The sequence below is a fragment of the Manis javanica genome, chromosome 10 (genome assembly GCF_040802235.1).
Source record: "Manis javanica isolate MJ-LG chromosome 10, MJ_LKY, whole genome shotgun sequence".
NCBI classification, from domain to species: Eukaryota; Metazoa; Chordata; class Mammalia; order Pholidota; family Manidae; genus Manis; species Manis javanica.
The window spans coordinates 25,480,699-25,503,122 of record NC_133165.1 but is presented as its reverse complement, the minus strand read 5'-3'; the positions used below and the strand labels follow the sequence as shown (position 1 = coordinate 25,503,122).

Here is a 22,424-nt window from a genome sequence, read left to right as displayed (position 1 = left end):
AGCAGTTGAGGGCTGTGCCCAGCCCCAGTGACAGGAGAAGGTCCATTGGCCTGCTGAGCCTAGGCAGGCTCATCCTCACCCAGGCAGGACTCTGGTATCAGGACCAGTACCCCAACCCGAGGCAGGCAGAAGCTGGAAGTGCAGGGCCTCAGGCTGGGGCGGGCAGATGGCTGGAGGGCCAGGCAGCAGCCAGGCACTGAGAAGGGAAGTCTGGAGGTGGCCACCTCACTTCACCCTGCCCTCCAGGTAGCACAGCAAACATGGCCTGTCCACCCCAACGCTCCCCTTTCTCCAGGAGACAGCCACTCCTGGACACCCTGTCCCTTCCCCCACCCTGGGCTCTTGCGGTCCTGGCTGGGGTGCCCTCCTCCAGAGACTAGGAAGGGTTAACATTCCTGTTATCTCTCCTTTTAATCCTCAAATGGGCCAGCGGCTCACGTTGTTCGGAACTGGTAGAGAGAAAGCGTTAACTATTATCTGCTTCTAGCTGACCATCTGCTGTTGCAGAAAATTCAAAACCCTGGAGATCTACTTATATCCACATCGTAAACGAGAAAAGATGTTTTAATTAAGGGAAATCAGGTTAACTTAGCTCTAATTTACAAGCCGCCTGCCTAATGAATTGTCTGGGCTGCTCTCTCTTTGTAGAGAGTAAATCTGAGGATCCTTTCCCTCCGCAGTTCAGACACTAATTAACTAACCAAGAATTTTAGTAGCACACCCGCCTGTCGCCTAATAGTTTTACCTAAAGCCAGCCCGGTCATTTCTTGTACAAATTGCCAATTAAATGTGATTGATATAATGAAATTGGATTGTATTTTTCACTTACCTTCCTCGGTTCCCCCTCATTCCGCATCAGCTCACCCCTCTGTCAGGAATCGTGGGCACATGCCCAGTGCACACTGAGCCCCATCATAACAAAGCTGAACAGAACCGGCCCCCAGCTAGGGCCATGCGGGCCAAGCGTGCCAGCACCAGAGCTGTGCAAGTTCCTGTTAAACGAGCATTTCTATTAGTTGAAAGTTAACAGGCATAATCTTGTTTCCAGATATTTATCCACGTACCAAGGGCTGTAGTTACATGTTTGAAGTTAGGGGGGAAAGTGGAAGATCTAAGCAGCCATTCTAAAAATACATTAACAGTTTCCAAAATCTATATCGCTGCTTAATTAAATATGTTATCTTGTTTATAGGATCTGTGGCTAATTATTTAGAGTCATTTAATCTACTCAATTTGCACGTTAATTAAACAGCATCGGTTTGCAGAGCGCGGCCGGAGGCTGGGGAGGAAGCAGCGCCGCCTGGCGGGGTCCCGGCGCGGCCCGCGCGTCTCGCAGCCCAGGGACCGGTCCTCGCGCCCGCGTGTCCGCGCGCCCGGCGCGGGGCACTGGCCTGGCTAGCGGAGCCGCGCGCGGGAGGGGCCGCGCGGCCGGGGGCAGCGTCTCCAGGCCCTCGTAGGGGAAGCGGGGGTCGCCCGGCCCAGCCGCTCAGGATTCGGCCCTGGGCTGTTTCTGGACGGGGGAGTCTATCGTCCCTACCCCGGCGCGGGGGCTTGGCGCGAAGCCGCGCGGGGCGGGGCGCAGCCGGGCGGCGGCCTGGTTAACCGGGGGCCCGTGGGGCGCGCCCCGCCCCGCTCGCCGCCTAATTGGTTTCCCGCGCCCGTCCCCATCTGTCCGTCTCCGCCCAAGTGTGTTTTGGCCTTTGTCCCCGTGCCCTGTACTGACACCCTCTTTCAAAAACCACTTCTGTCGCCCTTCACGGAGCTCTTCTGCCCCATTAACCCATCGGCACGAGGCTCCAGCAACAAAGACCTGATGCCCGGCGGCGCGCGAGCGCCTCTCCATTGTCCGCCGACCGGCGGCGCGCAGCCCGACTGGTCGGCCCGACGGGGCGGGAGCGGAGCCGGCCTTGGACGAAGCCCAAGGAGCCTCCCCGTCTGAGCGCGGCGCTGGGTAAACAGGAACGGGGCCGCGCGGCCCTTAGCGACGCCCGCCGAGCAGCTGCGGCCGCGAGAGTCACCGCCCACCGCGCGAAGCTAATCCGCCGCAGGCCCCTTTGTCCTTCCCTGGACGTGAAACTGCAGCAGAGAGAAAACAGGCTGGGGGTGAGGCAGGCCCGCCTCGTGGCCTGGTAAACAAAGACCGGTGACCTGTTACCGGTCAGCCTCCCGCCTGGGTCCCTTTTCCTCCCTGAGAATGAGGGGACTCCGGCGGCTCCCCTAGAGGTGCGCTCCCCGCCCCTGCCCCCACCCTCCCCACCCTGGCTTGCGAGCTGCTGGCTGCAGCGAGCAGATCCCCTGCATCAGGCCCCCCGGGGAGCGCAGGGGCAGGAGGCAGCCAGGACCACTTCCTGGCCCCCACCCCCAGACTTCAGGGACGGTGTGAGTCCAGGGGGCACTCAAGCTGGGGAAGGTCCGCTGGCCACTCCTAAAGATGAAGGGTTCCCTGGAACTTACTGGCAGCCTCCCAGAGGTTAGGCAGCATGGCCTGTGTGGGAGGGAGCCCCCTTTACCGCTGCAGGGCCTCTGCAGCCGTGTGGGCCTCCACTCTCCTGGAGCCATTCCCTCTCAGGGCTGCTTTATCCTGACCTTATTTTGGCGGGAAGAAGGTGATCCATTACCCATGGGTTCTCCATCCAGGCCACCAGAAGGTCGCTTTTCTGTAAAGTGGGAACTGGGGTGAGAGCAGGAGGCTGGTGGGCCAGGTCTGCACCAAGGGATACACGCACACTGACAGGCAGTGTGGGCCTAGCCTCCGACTCCTTTTCCTTTCATGGAGAACCTGCCTGCTTTTGCGTTCTGCCCTACAAACAGCGTCCTGTGGCTCAGCCACAGCCCTTTGCAAGGTCACCCACCCTAGGGAACACCAAAGGGTCCTCTGGAGGAGGTAGACATCACATGTCCAGGCTAAGGGAAAGGGGCTCCAGTGTCTAGCTCTGCCTAGATTACCTTCTTGGCTTTAAAATTCCTTCAAAACTTTAAATAAAAAGATTGCAAGAAAACAAGGATGGACCTAGGACTGCAGAGAGCCTCTTACACCTAACGCAGGAACTTGCTAATGGGCTTCTCCCTGTACACACACATGGACACGCGTGTGCACACACACACACACACAGACACACATCCAGACAAACACACAGAGACAGAGACATACATGGACACACACAGATGGACACAACATACACACATACACACACACGTGTGTGTGTGTGCATGTGGTATTGGCAGGCCCGGGTCTAATTCTGCAAAGCACTGCCGCTTTCTGCTGTTGGCCTGATGACAGAGGAGCTGTTAGCCCTGCAGTGTCTGGTGGTTCCCTAGAGTCCAGAAAGAAAGGGGTCCTCATCTCCTGTTCCTTTGCCTGAAGCTGAGCCACTATCTAATTTTGCTCCTATAGGGGTTTTGCAAATACATTTTACAATTTCCCAGATATTCAAGTCCTTTATCTGCTTCAGGTGAGCTTGGAATCCTGACCCAGGGTTGGACGCCAGAGGACCATGTGCATTTGGCAACTTGTGCAAGTGCTTAGGCAACAGCAGAAGATGGCTAGGGACTCCAGGATGGTTGGGGCTGCTTCCTATGAGCTTCCACTGCTGGCCGAGGTCTCGCAGTCTCAGGAGCTAGTCGGGCCGGTAGCAACAGGCAGAAAGAATTTTTAAGCAACAGCTTTATTGAGATATCACTGATACACCATCAGATTCAGCCTTTTAAAGTGTACAGTTTGGTGCTTCCTAGTGTATCCACAGAGTTGTGCAATCATCACCACTACCTGATTCCAGAACATTCCATCACCCCCAAAAGAAACCCTGTACCCATTAGCAGTCACTCCCCATCCTTCAACCCCTCCCCCTCAGCCCCTGGCCACCACTAATCCACTTTCCGCCTCTATGGATTAGACAAGGATAATTTCGCAAAAAGAAATTTGACCAGTCTGGAAAGGAGTGTATAAATTAGGGATGTGGGAGTAAGGCCTGAAAACACCCTCTTGTGGACCAGCATGTTCCTTAGGAGGCACAAAGGAGAGAAAAATGTCACCTGGGAGCCAGCAGCAGGGGCAGGGCCCAGGGAGGAAGCACTCTGGTTGTGGGCCCTCAGTCCCCACCGCATTTCAACATCAGCAAAGAGTTCAGAGATGTGCCTTTAAAATCACCCCGGCCCCTCTGTGCCAGCCTACATTGGGGGTGCAACCAGCTCCTGGGCATGGTAAAGACCTGCCAACATCGGGGCTGACAGAGCAGTCCCTGGGGAGGAGGGTCCTCACGGCCACCTCTACCTCCTTTCTCTCCAGCCTTGAGGATCTGATCTGGTATTTGATGGCTGTCTCTCATCCTGAAGCTTTGCCGAATAGGATTTGGATTTTAATGCATTTAAGAGGTCACTCAGTTCAGAAGATGCTGTTTTATTTTCCCTCAACAAAAAACATTTCTGAATTGAACCATGTTTAACACCCCATCTTGCCATTATCCCATTCTGCATAAGCCCAAACTCGCATTGGGCTTCTAGTGAGTATCTTCTTGATTTACAGCAGAAATGAGCAGCTATCTGCTAATAACCCTTGAGTCTGAAATTAAAAGGGATAGAGAAAATAAACGAAATTGCAAAGATCAGCTCTTGTTAAATAAAGTCTTTGTGAAAAGATGTGTAACAACATTTTCATGCATCAGATTGATGACAGGATGGGTCCATCATCAGAGGGTTGTAATTACTTAATACTGCTTAGCAGCCGCAGATCACTTGCACCGTGAACATTTAATGGACATTTGTTAATTAATTCCCAGCAGAGCCCATCCAGCTACTTTTGACACAGAGAAACTGAGGCAGGGCTGAGCGGTCGCACGGGAACCTCCAGGGCCGGTGGCCTCCTCCTCCCCGTGGCTGGCTGTGGTCCTGACTTAGGCCCTCCCAGTCACATCAGCTCCTGCTGCCCAGTGATTTATGGCCTTCGGGGTGGGGGGTGGGGTGAGGGGGTGGCTCAATTGCTCTGAAGAAATTCACAAACAGGCATTGTTGAAAGAATTATGTTCCCTCTGCCTTTGACTTTCCTACAGAGTCAGATGTCAGTTATATTCATCCACCAGGGTAAAAACAAGACTACTTAAGATGGTCTGAATTAGCTTTAAGTCAGGGAGTATAGTAGCAGTGAGTTCCACGGCCACAGGGGCAGAAATCTGTGGAGAGAGGCAGCAGGTTTGTTAAGAGCTTACACACTAGTCAGAACTGTTAACACAAGCTGGGACTCACCGATGTCATCATGGGTGATGGCTAAGATGGCAGGCAGACGTTTGAGTTTCAACTTAAATCGCCACAGGTGGCCTGCCACCAGGGGTGTCCCCAGGGCCCCTCAGGATCATGAGAGACTGCCCTTTGTGACTAGCTGGTGTCCTCATTAGAAAAAGGAGCTTTCACTCCCAGAGACACAAACAGCAGTGGGCGTGGTGAACCTGGGAGGCCCCAGGGAAGAGCACTACGTCCCAGAAGCACAGCTGCCCACCTGCCGGGCTCCAGGGTCAGCCTGGTGGGGCAGAGGTGGCCCCACAGAGCCTTCCTGCGGCACCCTCCAGTCCCCTCCAGAACCCCTTCATGACCTTCCCTGGTTCTGGTAATGGTGGGTGTATGACTGTTCCATACACCAACACACCAATGAGTGCCCCATGCTAGAGGCAGGAGGTGGCCCAGGTCCCTTCCCCTCAACTTGTCTGATTATAGGCTGTCTGACCTATTTGGCTCCTGGGACTAATAAGAAGTAGGAAGTGTGCAACACGCAGGGACTGTGGGGTTGACTGTGTCACCACTCCTCTAACTGGACAAGCCAGGGCAAACTGTCGGAAGAGACCCCTGGAGGCACAAGGGTCTTTGAGGGTGGTGGGCCCAGCGCATTCCCGAGCCGCAGCTGAGCTGTGCCCACTCACAGCCTGCTTCATTACCGAGAAGCCCTCCTATTCTTTCAGTAAAAGACAGTGGGCAAGTGGCTCAGTGATGTGAAAGGGGAGCAAAAGGGCTCTGTTCCCAGGCCGGCCCGCCCCTTTCCCTGGGAGGCCACCAGTGGTTACTCTTGGCTTTGCTCCCCTCAAGCTCACCTTCCAGTGAGTGGGGTTAGAGATGATGGGTGAAGAGCTAACACATCAAGACAGAAAGTGATTGCAATTCACTGCTCAGAACTCAGAGAAGACCCTGGAATAAGGAAATAGGAGGAGCCTGTGCCACCAGGAGGAGGCTGTGCCCTCCAGGAGGAGGAGGCCATGCATGCCCTCCAGGAGGAGGAGGATGTGCACATGTTTTGAGAACTTGGAGAAGCTTGAGGAGATTCTTTGCTGACGCCAGTGTCTCAAGTATGTGAAGGAGAAGATAACGGAAGCAGTTGCCACCATCCCAGGAGGAGCCCTCAGTTGTCACATTCAAGGACAGGTGGTACCAAACAGAGCAGAAGTTCCTGCCTACACTGTGCCTAGGAGTCAGAGCTGTGCAGTGGCCACATTACCCTCTTCCTGGCTCATGAGAGGGCCCAGCTCTAGACAGCTACCTTCTCAGCTATAAGCAACTGACTTGTCAGTGCCCACCAGCAAAGCCCACAGGACACAGATGGGGTCCAGTGCTCCTGGATGGAGGGGATCATCTGCCTGCGACTCATGGGCTTTGGACTTTGGGCATTGGGGTGGGGGAAGGGCAGGGCCCAAGGAGGGGGCAGCTGGCTCTGGGTCGGGCACTGTCAGGAAGAACGGGGTGCCTCAGAAGGGAAGATGCTACCCAGGTGCAGGCTGCAGTCCTGCAGGCCGCGAGACGATGTGCAGTACTTCTGCAGTTGCTCAGGGACACTTTTGTTTGGGTTCAGACAGGATTATGAACTTCCCCTTGTTTAATCCCAGAGGGTGACTGTCTGATGCTGGTGCCCTGTGGGGCTGCCAGTGTCTAACGGGCAGCACTGAGGCCTCAGGTGGGCCCCTCCCTGGGTATCAAGGGCAGCTTGCTGCCCCTCACACCCCAGAGAAGACAGCCCGCCCACTACACGGATGTCTCCCACATTTCACTTATTGAGATCTTGCCACATCATATCCACATACTACTGTTTTTCTCTTTAAATCTACTTGTAATAGAATCACTTTTTAACTCGGTCCTATCCTAAGACTAAATCCATGGGATCCAGTGTGGTGAGCCTGTTGCTCTTCCTCAAAGGTATATTGAGATAAACACACAGCCATGAAAGTAAAAACACACACCCTTGAGCGTCACCTACAGTCATCTCGTGGGACCAGGAGCACGGTGCCCTCCACTTTGGGAAACTCCAGACCAGAAGACTTTGTCACCAATCCTTCTTCCTGTGGAGGCACTGCTGGCCCATGACAAGTGAGCACAGATGTCCTGAGTGCCCCTCAGCCCTGCCAGCAGGTGATCTGCAAGGACCACGTGAGGTCACATTGGTAGACAGTTGGGGGAAATTGATATTATTGTTTAAGTAAAGGCAGCTTCAGTGTGAACTGATTACCGGCTTCCTCTGGGCAGTCAAGACTTCTTGAGTCCAAATGCAGTGGAGAGGCATGGATGAACCTGGAGTGAAATCATGCTCAGTGACTTGGGCCAGTCGCAGAAGGACCAACACCGTGTGACTCCACTGTGGGAGGCCCCTGGAGGAGTCTGTTCACAGACACAGACAGTGGGTGGTGAGGGACAGGGGCTGAGGACAGGGAGGGATCTCAGGGGGACAGAGGGTCAGTGTGGGAAGACAGAGAGGACTGGAGATGAGGGAGAGGCTGCTGCACAATGTGAATATGCTTAATGCCCCTGCGCTGGACTGCGAGTGGCTAAGATGGGACATCTTATGCTGTGCAAAGAAAGATGCGGTAGAGGGAGGCGAACAAGCCGATGAAGGGTACAGGGCTTCATGCTCTAAGTCAATTTTTTTCATTGCTGAAATTGCTTATAATAATTTTTAAAAGATTTCTCAAATGTGCCCCAGGAGCGCCTGCTCTGATCTCTCCCCAGAAGGGAGCCTCTCCGGGAGCAGGGGCTTGGCCATCCAGGGACAGACAGGCCAGAGGGAAGCCTGCCTGGTTTGGGGCCAGCCATCCTCCTACTTCGTTCTGAATTAGCCTTTCCAGCTCCACGGCTGGTTATTGCCCCTCACTCAGGAGAGGTAGTGAAGACAGGAAGGGCTCAGGACCCCCATTGGAAGCCAGCGCCAGCACCCCGGGACACCAGCCCTCTGCACAGCTGGAACGGCGTGCTCCCAGGGCGGGCGGCTGGGGCCGTTGCCAGGCTCCTGTGGGCCCCACCTGGATGCATGAGTTTGACTGTGTTCAGCCCCGCGGTGGCTTGTAGATCACACCTTCCCTCCACCTCCCTGATATTCTCAGCACAGCAGAACGCTGATTTCTGGCAACGTTTGAATTCCAGGCCTGGCATTTAGTGATGGAAACTGGCTAAATTAAAGCCAACTAAAAATGTTTCTCTATTACCTTCACTTCCATGCTCCCCTCACCTTCGAAAAAACTACCTAGGCCAAAGGCATTCCCACCTCATTTCCCCCGCAGAGGTGGGACCAGTGGAGCCTCTGAACTGCCCTGACACGTGTCCTCAAAGCAGAGCAACGATTTCCCCGAGAAGCCGCACTTCATGGAGAAGCTGCCGCTGGCTCACCATCCTTTACCCACCTTGAGGAGACAAGGTGCGGCTTCCCATCCCTGAACGTGTGGGCTGTTTTTCTTGCCTCTGGGGTCAGCGTTTCCTTCATGTGCCAAGCTTCTGTCACAGTGTTAGAAAAAAAAGCCCATTAAACAACATCCAGCTTCTGGGAGTGCCCCCCAGAGACCAGGGCCTCACGGACGCTGAAACCCCACTTTTCCCTGCACTTGAAGCCGAGGGTGTCTTTAGTTTTCTTAAAACTCTCTCCTACCTATATCCTCTGTGAACATATCATTGTATTTTTGACACTTGGCTATTATAGTTGTTTCCAAGCTTTTTTTGTATTGGATAAAAATATCTGAATAACTCAAAATAAGCCACCAACTGAGTACTAGTTAAATGTTCAAGAAAATCTCCAACACACAGTATGAGAGGCGAACTGCTCTGCGGGGGCAGCCTCTCACCTCGCTGGCTGAAGAAGCTGTGCAGAGACTGTCCCCCTTTCGCTGAGCTTCATGGTCCCGAGCCTCAGCTGTTTTATTAATTTTTTATCTATAATTCTAACTACTATTGCATTTATTAGAACAATAGGGAAGCTTATTGAGGTTGTATTTTTATTAAAATTTCTATTAACTTTTGCTATTGGTGCAGTTGTAGATTAATTAATTTTTACTACTTTTCTAGAGCAAAAAATATTAGAGCTGATCCCAAATTACTTCAAAGGTGAAACAAGGCAAATCAGAAAAAGAGCAGCTCAGCCAAGTGCCCTTCAGAAGCTCAGATCTGGGCAAGTTCATGACTGAGGGGGGCTGATGGGGTGGGGTTTTGGAGCATGGAGGAGGGCCTCCTCAGCCATGGGAATGGTGCAGGCAGAGCTCTGCTCAAAATCTGTGCTTGTCGGCTCTCATACACAAACACAGATCTACTTTTTTCCTTTAGTTTTTTTGGGGTGGGATTTGTAGTTCTACAAGGTTTTTTTTTTTTTTTTAGATGAAAGCCACATAACATGAAATTCACCATTTTAAAGTGAACTTTGTTTAGTATGTTTACAGTATTGAGCAACCACCACCTCTAATTAGTTCCAAACACTGTCATCAGTCCCAGAGACCATCATCCCCATCCTCTCCCCGAGCCCCTGAAATCTATTAACCCCCTCCCTGTCTCTGTGGATCTGTCTCTTTTGGATGTTTCATATAAACAAAAGCACACAATGTTTGGCCCTTGTGTGCTTCTCTCACTGAGCATGATTTCAAGGTTCATCCACCCTTGAGCCCATGTCAGGGCTCCATTCCTTTTCAGGGCCAAATAATATTCCATGTGCACCCCCTCCACACTTTGTTTATCTACTCATCTGGCAATGGACATTGCTTCCCCCTTTGGCTGCTGTGTGTACATGTATTGAGGCCTCATTCTCAGTTCTTTCCAGTGGACCCCTAAGACTGGAACGGCTGGATCAGGTGGTAGCTCTATGTTTGACTTTTTGAGGAACCATCAAACTGTTTTCTACTCTTTCCATTTTTACTAGTACATTTCCTTCTCCTTTCCTCAGCCAGGGAGACACAGTGTGAAGTGCAGAGCTGCCTGGCAGGGGTTGCCCGAGACGCTGTGGTGGAGGGAGACGGGAGAGTCCTCTGTGGCTCTTCATGTTGCTGGGTAGTTACTGAGCATGTGGGTCCCAGAACAGGTGTCAGGCCTTCCGAGGATGTTTTCCAGCAGAGTATGGGTATCACTATTAGCCACATCCATTTTTTTTCTAAACTTGTTTCACTTTGAACTGAACTATGTAAAAAATTTCCGATATTCCAACTGGACAGAAAAACACAGCAGTGCGCTACCCAAGGACCAGTGGAAGGGGCAGAGCACTGGCGTCCTGGGCCCCTGGTGTGTGTCAGCCCTGTGCTGGGCTCTCTGTGTCACGCCTCCCGCACCCTGGCAAGGTGAGCTATACCAGCCTCATTTGTTCAGATACAGGAGCTGTAGCACAGAGATTACAGAACATGTCCAGAGCCGGCAATGGGCAGCAGGGTCAGATTTGAGCCCAGCCTGCCTTTCCTCCAAACCCCATTAGCCTGAGAGGAGACAATGAAGCACAGACTCCCAGAGGGAAGGAAGGACACTGCCTCTTGAAGGGAGACAGGAGCTCAACAAACAAGAAGCAGATCTGGGGCAGCCTTCACTTCTGAATCATCCTGGCCTAGGGAGTTTCGATGGAGAAGGCGTCACCACAGCATTCCAGACTTTTCCTGAGCCTGGCCATTGGCTGTGGGCAGTGTGGCCTGTAGCTTCTCACTTTACTTGTTTCTGGTCGTGGCCTGTTAGTTGCAGGCCGTCATCTGAGTGCACCGACCGACCAGCCGTGTCTTCCTCCAGTGGATTTTAACAAAGATAACATGACTCTGACCATCTAAATTAGCACCCAGGTCTGGTGTTCAAAGGACCAAGCTGACGAGCTGGCAATAAGCTGTCAGGTAGGAGTAGTGCAGCAGGCCTGGAGGTGGGGAGAGAAGCAAGCGAACAGCAGAAGGGAGCTGGCTGAGCCCGCCTGTCTTCAGGGCAGCCCAGTCCCAGACGGCAAAGCACAGGTCAACAGTAGACCCTGCACACGGGGCCCATCTGGCACCCAGGTGTTTGGACTTCAGTCTGGCAGCCTGCCAACAGGCAAGACTCCCTCTCTCCCCTTCCTCTGACCCCCCAACCTCAGCATGACCCGAGGAACAGTTTGAAGCCGTTGCCTTGGCTGGACGGAGCCAAATGGCAAAGTGGTGTCTGTCTGAAAACCCGGGCTTGCCATTCTGCCCTTTACCCTCCCTCAGCACAGCCTTTCCTCGTGCTGGGCCTTTCAGGAGGAGGTGCTGGGGGGCTCCGAGCTGACTTTCCAGTACTTTGAAACCAAGTGTACTGTCTAATTAGAACATCTGGAAATAAGATGTCCAGATTCCCTAGAAATCCAAACCTGGTGGAAGGCAGAAAGTTTTCCCAGGAACGTTGTGAAGAGAGGTTTTCTTTCAGCTTTGGGAATAGTCCCATGCTCCTGGACAGAAACTTCCCTGGGAGAGCCTGTGGACTAAGACATGGTAGGCTAGGAGCCTGCTGGCTAGCAATGCACGTAGGGGGAAAAAAAACCACATTTATTTCATTGCTTTCTCTTTAAATTTGCACAGAGAGTAAATACCATTCCCTACCATTTGTATGAAACTTTCAGTTTAGAAAGTGCTTTCACATACTGCATTTGTGGCTTTTCTCTCTGGAGATACAAACCCCTTGAGAGGCTTGATTGCAGAATAAGTGACTGCAGAGGACAGGCCGGAGCCTGCTGGAGCGTGAGTTACTCCTTGGGCAGGAGGGAAGTTGAAGCCTGTGACCATGAGGGGGCCTGGGGCAATGATTTGTCTGTCAGAGCTTGGAAGCATAAATGCAGTTATAAAAATAAGCACTGGTTCATAGGCATGGGACAGAAAATAAAGTAGGACAAGACTAAAAGAGATCAGGCTGGCTTCCAACGGAAAATACAGGAGGCCTAAAGGAGAAGTCTATAAACGTGATCCTATTTGTTTTTATGAGGTTCTCAGGGAAATGTTTTTTAGTGGAACTCTGGGTGCTTGTTATTTCTTAAAAACTAAATCAAATCAATAAATATTTATTGTGCCTCTATAATGAGTAAGGTATTGTTTTGGGTGCTGTAATTCGGGAGGAATAAAAGTATAAGGAGAACAAGGAAGGAAAAGCAGGTGACGATGATTAGTGTGTATGGGGACCAAGTGGAGGCGGGAGAGGAGGGCGGTGTGAGCCAAGGGCAGCAGGCGACAGGCAACATAAGAACATGAAGATACGCAGCTAGTGAGGGGAACCCACATACACTGAACAAGCATCTGGAAGAAGAGAGGAGAAGCAATCTGCAGAGGAAATGCCTGTGAATTTTACAGAACTGATTAAAGATATACACTCTTGGGTTCAGAAAACATAAATCCCAAGCAGGACACAGAAAGAGAAATCCATGTCTAAACACACTGTCCTGAAAACGCAGGTTACCAAAGACAGAGGGATGAACTTGCAGGCTGTAAGCGAGGAAAACCCAGTTACACACGCACAGCAGACTTTCAACTGCAAAATAGAAGCCAAGATACGATGGGACAGTAGCTTCAAAATGCTGAAAGTAAATTTCAATGCAGAACTGTTCACGTCTTGCTAAACCCTCTTACAGTGAAATAAAGACATACAGACATGTTCAAACACAGACAGTTTTACCAGTAACAGTCCCTTGCTGAAAGAACTGCTAAGGAAATTAGGAAATTCCCAAAGAAGAAAGGACATGCAAGACCCATTAGTGACACTACAAGCTAAGCATCAATAAACCTCAGTAAGCATCGACTATACAACATATAATAAAAGGACTTATTTGAGGGGTCACAAACATGATGGAAACAAAATGCTGGGCAGGTGAGGATAATGCCATATGCATTTTGTCACAAGCATTTTTTCCCCAAGAAATTTTTGCTGCATAACTTTATAGGCCGTAAGGCAATTTTCCCATCATGAAAGATAAAAATCATGAAAAACTTAAAAAGGGACAGCAATGAAAAAGGACATAAGGAAACATTAAAAATGAATAATAAAATTAAGAAGACTTTAGTGTGTAATAAAAATACTTGCATATGTACACACTGTGTAGTGTAGACTCATGGCAATGCTACAGAAATAACTGGTTTATTTTGTGGGCTGTTCCTTGGCACCTGTCTTCAGAGTCTTTTGTTCATAGTATCATACCTTTCCTGCTTGTTGATTTGTCCCCTACCTCAGCACTGTACTTTTTCTTTTATTGTTAAGATTTCTCCCTTCACTAAGGGAGGTACCAGTTTCCAGAGACAAGGATGCATGTCTGGAACTGAGCTGTGTATTGTGTTGGGAAAGCCTTCCACATGGTTGTCAGTTCTTGGCACACTGTCCCATGTCCGCCGATAGATGTTCCAAAGTTCTACAGGAAATACGGGCTCAACTCTGTGCCGTCATACAGACCATCACGAGGGCTGAGGGTTATATGAAATAAAAGTGGGAGAATGGCATCAATGTGGAAACAAAACCAAACTGTCAAACCAAATTGTCAACCAGTTCATTCTTTCTTTTTTTAGTCTTTTATGGTAAACTGCCAACAGCCCATTAGGTATGTGGCAAAAGTTATTGTGGCAAAAATGCTTTCAGCAAAGATGTTCACAACGGAAGTGCACAGACAATAACATGTAATACAGGCAATGGTTACTGCAGTGGAAGCAGTTCAGGTCCTTGTCTCAGCCAAGAAAAGGGCAGAGGCTAATTTTAGGCTGTTAATTCAAGTGTGCTAAAAATTAAGAGTATTCCTAAAATACTACAGGTGTAATTTTACAGTTGTAGCATATGTTTTCATCTTAAATGAATTTATTTATGCCAAAAAGAAAATTGGTTGAAAGAAACAAGAAGTTCAATTGATAGAGCACACAGGTGGTCTGAGGATGAGGCAGGGTGGGAAGGTGGGCTGCAAACGTCTGAAACGCCAGACGCTGGGGCCCGTGATGACCAGCGGAGTTTGGTTTCACTTGGAGAAAGACTTTGAAAACATCCTTGCTCAAGTGCTTGGGATTTTTTTCTGCACAACCCTTGGATCCTCTATCAACCAGTGTCACAAACACCCACAATTCTCTTTTAAATATTCAAGTGATCTGAAATCTGCGGGCAGTATTTAAAATGAAGTTACTGTCTAATGTCCTCGAGACCATCTTATTTCCTCAGACCGAAATGCTCAGCTGAGCGCCTCTGCTTCTGGCTGTTCTCTTATTGATGCTGCAAATCATATTTTTAAATGAGCACAGGCCACGTGCCTGGAGCCCCTGGGCTCCCACCCAGCCCAGCTGCGCCCAGCAGCGCCCAGGAATTCATGGTAACATGTTACTTTTTGAGCTTGCCCAAATAAATAATGAGCTCATCACACAGCCCAGAAAAACTTCCTGCTCCCTGACTGCAAGCAGCTTACCTTTTCCTGTAGAACTGGAGCTGAAGGGGACCTGCGCTGTTCTGACATGCTAGCAAGGATGTCTCACACATACTGCCTGTGTGCGGGCGGCTCCCCTGCCAAAGTGGGGGTGGAAGTGCACCTGCCATCTCAGGCCTCCTCGCTGTAAAGGCCGGGGTCTAAAGCAGAGCCAGAGAGGAGTCCTCACTCTTCCTTGGGCCTCTGGACCATTTACTTTTACTTTACATTTATATTTGTTACTTGGGAGTTCAGAGCAAATTTCTTGACTAGTCTGAATATTAAAATGAATCTGTTAACAGTCTAATTTGCTACCAAAATTTTATCCACTTCTCTCTTCTCTCCAATATGTGTCATCAGAGTTTATGAGCTTTGCTAAAATCTGAATTTGGCAGGTTTTTCCTAATATCTGCTCTTTGCTACTCTACCTTACAAACTCACATCTCATGACAGCCCACCCCCACAGGCCTACAGAATGTTCCCAAACCTTGGAGAGAATGAATTGCTGCCCCCTTTAGGTTAAATATAATCTGGCATCTCCCTGTTGTAGTCCCACTTTTGCATATGTATGTGTAATTTAAGTTTCCATGTATTAGTTACCCACATTCAATGGCTTGTCCACTCTACTGTCAGTTAGTGAAGGCCATTGTAGTTTGATAAGTGAAGAGTGTAAACTGTGTTTTTACTGTCCCACAGTCACATTAATCAAGTGCTATTCCTTTCTTGTCGGGTTAAGAATAAGAAAACTAAGAAAGAAAAGAAGAAAACCTCTGTTCTGACTGTATTCCTCACCATGTCACTGGCAGTTTCGGGGGCAAGAGGAGGGGAGGAGTTTTTAGCTTCTAGCAGCCACAGCAACCTTCCAAGGCGCCCCTGTACACAGTATCATAAAGTGGAAGACCAGCATGGTTCAATGGTGGCAATGGAGTGGCAGTTGTGACAAGTCACAGTGGCTGACAGAGCACATGTGGAGTCCCCGTGCCACGTGGCGTGGACCTCCATGTGGACCAAACCTCCAGGGACAAACAGGATTGCGGAGGAGCCGTCCTGACAGGCACAAAACCTCTGCTACCAAGACCTCCCATCTCTGGCCTTGTGCCAGTAAAGACCCTGGACGGGGTGGCTGGCGGTAGTTTCCTGATGAGAGAGGCGGCCGAGCCTGGGTGGGAGCAGAACTGCAGCCACTGACAATCCCCTGCTTCATCTTTGCATGGCATGACAAAATATGCCTTAAAAAGCAACAGAGCACTCTCAAGAGTGGGTGCTCCCGTGTGGGCCTGCCTCACGAGGTCCCCAGGAGGGGGGCCCTGGGGGTGGGAGGCTGGCAGGCTGGAAGCCCTGGGGGATGGCCCGCTCGCACCTTTGTCTTAACTGCTGCCACGTGCCGTGAGCATCTGGGGCCCTGCGCTAGCAACCATCCAAGCTACAGGAGGCCTCTCTCCACGCAGAACTGTGCAGGTAGTACACTGCCAGAAAACTTGAGAACCAAGTGCCCAGATCTTTGAGCCCTTGGCTCAAAGCCAAGCCAAGGCCAGGGATCAGGTGGCCCACCCTCTCCTTGTGCACCACATGCCTCTCCTGGAGCCCGCAGTTGGGGCACCCAGCCAGGGCCATCAGGAGCAGGCTCAGTCATCCTGGCTGTGAGGCAAAGTATTGGAGCTCTGTGGGCAGAGCTGCCTCCAAGACCCTCTGCAGACAGTTTTCATAGGTGAGGAATTTAGAAGAAAATAAGCCCCTTGGCTCAACTTCACTTCAAAATTACAACCTCCTTGCAAAACAGAAACACGTTAATTCCAGTATGCAGACTGATATGTCCAGTCTGTGGTTCGCTCGGTGGATGTCCTGTGTGTTACGCCTAAGAAGCTGCTGTGGCCCATAAATATTTTACGGTAGAAGGAATCCTCCCACACTACAAGCGTTCCTGTGGTCATTTTACAACCCTCGCTGGTGCTGGGGTTTGGATGAGAAGGCATCACACCAAAGTGCATTTCTAACACTCGGGGAAACCTGCTCAGTCTGCTTCCTCGGGCGCAGGAGCAGAGCCACAGTGGGTCTCGAAAGTGTCTGGTCTCTGCAGCACTGCACAGTCCAGCCAAGCACCGCATGTGACCTGGTGCCCCATTCAAAGGTCTCTGATAGCCTTTCTCTGTTGGAAAGATTTTTTAAAGAAAGTTTGGGACTTCAGCTCCATCCAAAGTGGCCACAGATCTAAGACTGTAGGAAAAAACAAGCTATTTATATAGTCTCACTATATCATGAAAGGAGTTAACTTAAATTTCAGGTTTTCATTGTATTCTCTTCTTTGCAAGGTGTCTTTCCCATATTTTCCATTTATTGATTTGAGAACAGTTCATTTAATAGTTAATTCAACAGCTTCTTGTTGGCTAGAGGAATAGCACAAAAGTTCTAAACACATGGAACTTATATTTTTGGGGAAGAGACAAAGCAAAACAGCAACTTCAAACCGTACAAAGGATGACACAAGTGTAGTTTTAGATAAACAATTCCCCAATCAGACAAATTTCTTCCAAAAAATCATTTATATAAAGGCCACTTATCTAGGCTCTGTGACTAGTGAATCCTCCACTGACAGGCCCTGATCTGGATCCCCAGGCTGGCATGACACCTAGGGACACAGGGCGGTCCCAGGGGAGCTCAGAGAGAAATGTGCCACCCCCACCTCTGTCCTCTTGATGGAGGGAGGCACATCTGTTTCTCCTCAGGAAAACTGACGCGTTTGAGAACCTGCTCCAGGAACTCCACTTGGTTTTTTACCATATGTGTGCACTTCCAAAATACAGAGTAGTGAGGCTGACTGATTAGCTAAAAGATTTCAAAATGATCTCTTCTACATTCAATCCAGTTTCTGGAATAAATTTCGAAATCAGACAGTCAACCCATAACAAGGGGTTTTAAATGTAAAAATCCATGCTGACCAGCACAGGCTTCCTCGAGCTCATAGGCACAGAAGCACCTAGCAGAGAAGGGCCTGGGTCCAGGCAGAATGTGCAGGTGCAAAGGCAACGGCTAATAGACATTGCCACCCCATGGCATCCGGCTCTGAAATACTCCACATGCCAGTTGTGCACAGCTGGGTGTTCTGAGTCAGAGGGAAGAACACCGTGTAGGTTCTGTGGTCCCACCGAGCGTTGCCCAGACCACAGCAGCTCGTATGAGGAGACAGCCGCTCCCAAGGCTCAAGCTGCCCCTCTTTGCCCAGCAGTTACTCCAGGCCCACGGCTCAGTGCCACGGGGAGACTAGGCACCCAGTGCCTCAGGGACCCCCAGGCCCACGGCACAGCCCCAGGCTGGACACACCTAGGGGACCCCACACCAGCCCTTCTCGGCAGCCATGGTTATTACAGTCCCTCTTTCATGGATGAGGAGGCAGAAGCAGACCAAGCTCATACAGCATTCAGGTGCAAGCTTGTCTGACGCGAGGCCACGCAGTCCCAGGTGGGGGGCCTCGGCCTGCGAAAGGGGGCTGCTGCACCGCCATCAGCCCTTCCACATGTGTGCAGGACATCCGGAAGGGAGGTGCCAGGTGGGAAAGCCAGTTCTGCCACTCAACTGGCCTGCTGACCCACGTTTGCTGAGCGCCTATTTGCCAGCACTGCTCTAGGTACCAGGGCTGGGGACCAAGCTAAGGAATCTGGGGGAGCCTCAGAGCCGCCCGGCTTCTGCCTCTTGTCCCTCTGGCCTAAGGGTGGCAGTCGATCTTGCTGTTGTCCAGGTGCCTCTTGATTGCCTCACCTCTGTGTAAACAACTCTCCGCCTTAAACTCCCTTGGCTATACAGGCCTGAAGGCGGTCTGCTTTCTTGGTTAGACCTCGACTGATGTAAAGCTGCCAGGAAGTTTTAAGCGGGCAGGTGACGTGGTCGGATTTCTGGTTTCGGCAGCGGCTATACGAGAGGTGAATGCCATTAGGGTGAAAGTAGAAGCAGGAAGCCCGGGGGGCGGGGTGCTTGGGACAGAGGACGGAGGCCTGGACTAAGGTGTCTCTGACGGTGATGCAGGGCAGCCCGCAGGGTTGGGACACTCAACCGGACGCTTTGATGCCGTGAGGGAGTCGGAGAGCCAGTGAGAAAAAGCAAGGCATCAATGTCCCCGACTGCCTGGGCTGCTGGGGGGCGGGGCTGCTGTCTACTGAGGTGACTGAGCAGAGGAGGAAAGTTGCAAATTCGAGTTCAGACAAGCGTGATCCGATGCCGAGGAAGCAGCTGGTTATGCAGCTCCGGGTGCCCGCAGGGGGGGATGGTGGGCCACGGGGGGCGATCTTCCCAGCCTTGTCTGGGACTGAAGATGGCCCCTCCTCGAAACACCCTTCTGAATCTCCTGGGAAGAGCCCAAAGCCCTTCCCAGAAGCCTCGCTCCCCAAGTTGTTGTGAGAAAGTCGCAGAAGGTGGCGGTGGTGAAGGGCATGAGCTTGTTGGGAGGGTAGTAGAGCCTCTGGAAGTCATGGGGATTTTGTTGAATACTTAGAACCATGAAAACATTTTATCCCATCATAGGTACTCGTAACAGTTTTACAGGCAGAAAAATTACTATGTTATATTGAAGGCACTTAAAAAATAAAAACTTCAAGAAACCACATGTTGGAGTCAAAAGGCCAGCCTGAGAACACCAGAAACATCTCTCGGCGAACACATAACCTGCTTCTGCACCAAAGAGAAACATAAGCCTTGCTACATTTCTGTAAATCAAAATTTACACCCCGTGACTTTCAAGACCGAATTGAAGGCATCTTTCCCCGTATTTTTATTTAAAGTTAATATATTCACAAGATACAAACAAAATGTCACAGAAGAACTTAAGAGAAGCAGCAGTACTCTGCCCCCATGAGCCCTCCAGCTTCCCATAAACACCTCCGTCCTGTTTCTGTTCTGGGAGTTCCTGGCCGAAGGGGATTCACCACCGACCTGGTGTGACCCCACGTAAAGGTCCGATGGCTTCTGACAATTTTAAGAAGCCATAAAACCCTCAGCACACTCAGAGTCATCAGTTAAGCCAAATGTGCCAAGAGATTAAGAAATAACTTTTTAAAATTCAGATAAGTTTAAAGACAAACCATTCCTCTCCCTGCAAAAGAGAAGTTTTGCACGAACACCCATACTTCCACTGCATAAAACTGAGTGGAGCAGGAGTATAATTTATTACCCTGACAGATCCTACGCTGTGGTTGGGAGGCAAGTGCATTTCCCAGTCAACTTGTCCTCATCACACTGTGCTTATTAGATAGAAGAAATCTCCGCACAGGACTTCCACCCAGTGGTGCAGATTCTGAAATCCCGCCAAGGCCCCGCTGGGAAGAGCTGTAGGCAGCAGCTGAGAAATCCTAAGTTATTTTAAAACTTAGTCATGGGGAAACATTCGTAATGTAATGTTAAGTGGGAAATGAGGGAATCAAAGCCGAATTCTCACTCACCCACATTTTTCAAAGGTGAGGAAATGCTCTGTAAGGTTAAGCGCGGGTTTCTCCGGGCAACTGGAGAGTGAGTGCTTCTCCTTTTCGTTTTCTCCCTTCTGTGTCTCCTCATTTCCGAATTCTCTGGCATGGTGTCTATGCCTTCCCAGCCTGTCCTGCGCCGAGGGAGCCCCTGCTCTGGGTCCTGGGGATGACAGACAATCCCATGAGCTCCAGGACCCCCAGCCCGGCCCAGCCTCTTCTCTCCTCTCCCCTTCCTCCCCAGGTAAGACAACGCCCTGACCCTTCACTTACACGGCCTCCTTCATACTCAAGTACAGACCAAAACAGAGGAAAGCAATGGTGGCTGCAGTAACAGTAACAAAGTTGGAAATGCTGGCAAAATGCTCCCAATGTAAGCTGAAGACTATCTGAGAGGTAAGGGATAGCAGCCCTGGCCACGGGCAGGGGCAGGCTGGCCCCTTGCCTGCCCTGGGTCTGTGGTCAGCCTCCTGTGAGCGGGCGAGCGGCCCTGTGACAGCCTGGGCACACGCAGGGCAGCGCATGGGGTTCTACCCCAGTGAGCGCCAAGAGCAGAATCCGAAGGACTACTCAGCCTCCCCTCTTACCTGCGTGGCCGGCTGATGTGGGTGCCCAGGAGGGCTGGACTCCAGGGAGACTCTTATCCCCCTTTTTAAAGATGAAATTTCTTATTGTGAGATAATTAGACTCACAGAGAGATCCCACGTATCATTTTCTGCTCCCCTCAAGAGCAAGTGTCCTGCAGAGCTCCAGCACAGCACCACAGTCGGGATATTCAGACGCTGACACTGATACTGACCTATCGACAGGGGTCCAAACCACCCACCTTACTCTTATTTCCCCAATTCTGCACATGCTCATTTATGCATGTGTGGGCACTCAGACCTGTGGGTTTGGTCTCATGGGTAGGGTCACATATCCGCCACCACAGGGTCCCTTCTGTTATAACCACACGCTCCTCCCTCCAATCCCTCCCTCAATCCCTGACCCAGGCACTCACCTGTTCTCCATTTACATAATTTTCCATCTCAAGAATGTTACATAAACAGAATCAGACCCTTCATGACCTTCAGGACTGGCTTTCATTCACTCGGGGTAGAGTCACCCAACTTGTGCGTATCAATAGTTCGTGATTTGTTATTGCTAAATAGTATATTATTTGATGAAATTTTTTTAATCTTATTTTTTATTTTGGTATCATTAATCTACAATTACATGAGGAACATTACATTTACTAGACTCCCCCCATCACCAAGTTCCCCTCACAGACCCCATTACAGTCACTGTCCATCAGTGTACTAAGATGCTGTAGAATCACTACTTGTCTTCTCTGTGTTGCACAGCCCTCCCCTTGCCCCCCAAATTATACATACTAATCATAATGCCCCCTTTCTTTTTTCCCCTCCCTTATTCCTCCCTTCCCACCCATCCTTCCCAGTCCGTTCCCCTTTGTTAACTGTTAGTCAATTCTTGGGTTCTGTGATTCTGCTGCTGTTTTGTTCCTTCAGTTTTTTCTTTGTTCTTATACTCCACATATGAGTGAAATCATTTGGTACTTGTTTTTCTCCACCTGGCTTATTTCACTGAGCATAATACCCTCTAGCTCCATCCATGTTGTTGCAAATGATAGGATTTGTTTTCTTCTTATGGCTGAATAATATTCCACTGTGTATATGTATACCACATCTTCTTTATCCATTCATCTACTAATGGACACTTAGGTTGCTTCAATTTCTTGGCTATTGTAAATAGTGCTGCAATAAACATAGGGGTGCATCTGTCTTTTTCAAACTGGACTGCTGCATTCTTAGGGTAAATTCCTAGGAGTGGAATTCCTGGGTCAAATGGCATTTCTATTTTGAGCTTTTTGAGGAACCTCCATACTGCTTTCCACAATGGTTGAACTAATTTACATTCCCACCAGCAGTGTAGGAGGGTTCCCCTTTCTCCGCAACCTAGCCAACATTTGTTGTTGTTTGCCTTTTGGATGGTGGGGATCCTTACTGGTGTGAGGTGATACCTCATTGTGGTTTTAATTTGCATTTCTCTGATGATTAGCAATGTGGAGCATCTTTTCATGTGTCTGTTGGCCATCTGAATTTCTTTGTAGAACTGTCTGTTCAGCTCTTCTGCCCATTTTTTAATTGGATTATTTGCTTTTTGTTTGTTGAGGTGCGTGAGCTCTTTATATATTTTGGATGTCAACCCTTTGTCAGATCTGTCATTTATGAATATATTCTCCCATACTGTAGGATGCCTTTTTGTTCTATTGATGGTGTCCTTTGTTGTACAGAAGCTTTTCAGCTTGATATAGTCCCACTTGTTCATTTTTGCTTTTGTTTTCCTTGCCTGGGGAGATATGTTCA

General features: G+C 50.2%; 1 long non-coding RNA gene across 3 annotated transcripts in view; it reads right to left on the bottom strand.

Annotated features, from left to right (window-relative positions):
* Positions 1 to 4,304: 4,304 nt before the first annotated feature.
* The window catches only part of LOC140843721 (uncharacterized), a 35,775-nt gene continuing 17,655 nt past the window's right edge, over positions 4,305 to 22,424 (bottom strand). The window contains exons 2-4 of one of the 3 annotated variants that reach the window (XR_012121719.1): positions 20,038 to 20,221; positions 8,643 to 8,733; positions 4,305 to 4,558 (exon numbers count right to left, since the gene is read on the bottom strand). This is a non-coding gene — a long non-coding RNA (uncharacterized lncRNA). Of the gene's footprint in view, positions 4,559 to 7,234; positions 7,627 to 8,642; positions 8,734 to 20,037; positions 20,222 to 22,424 lie in introns of those variants that run through there. The other 2 variants (XR_012121720.1, XR_012121718.1) reach the window with 2 other exon arrangements.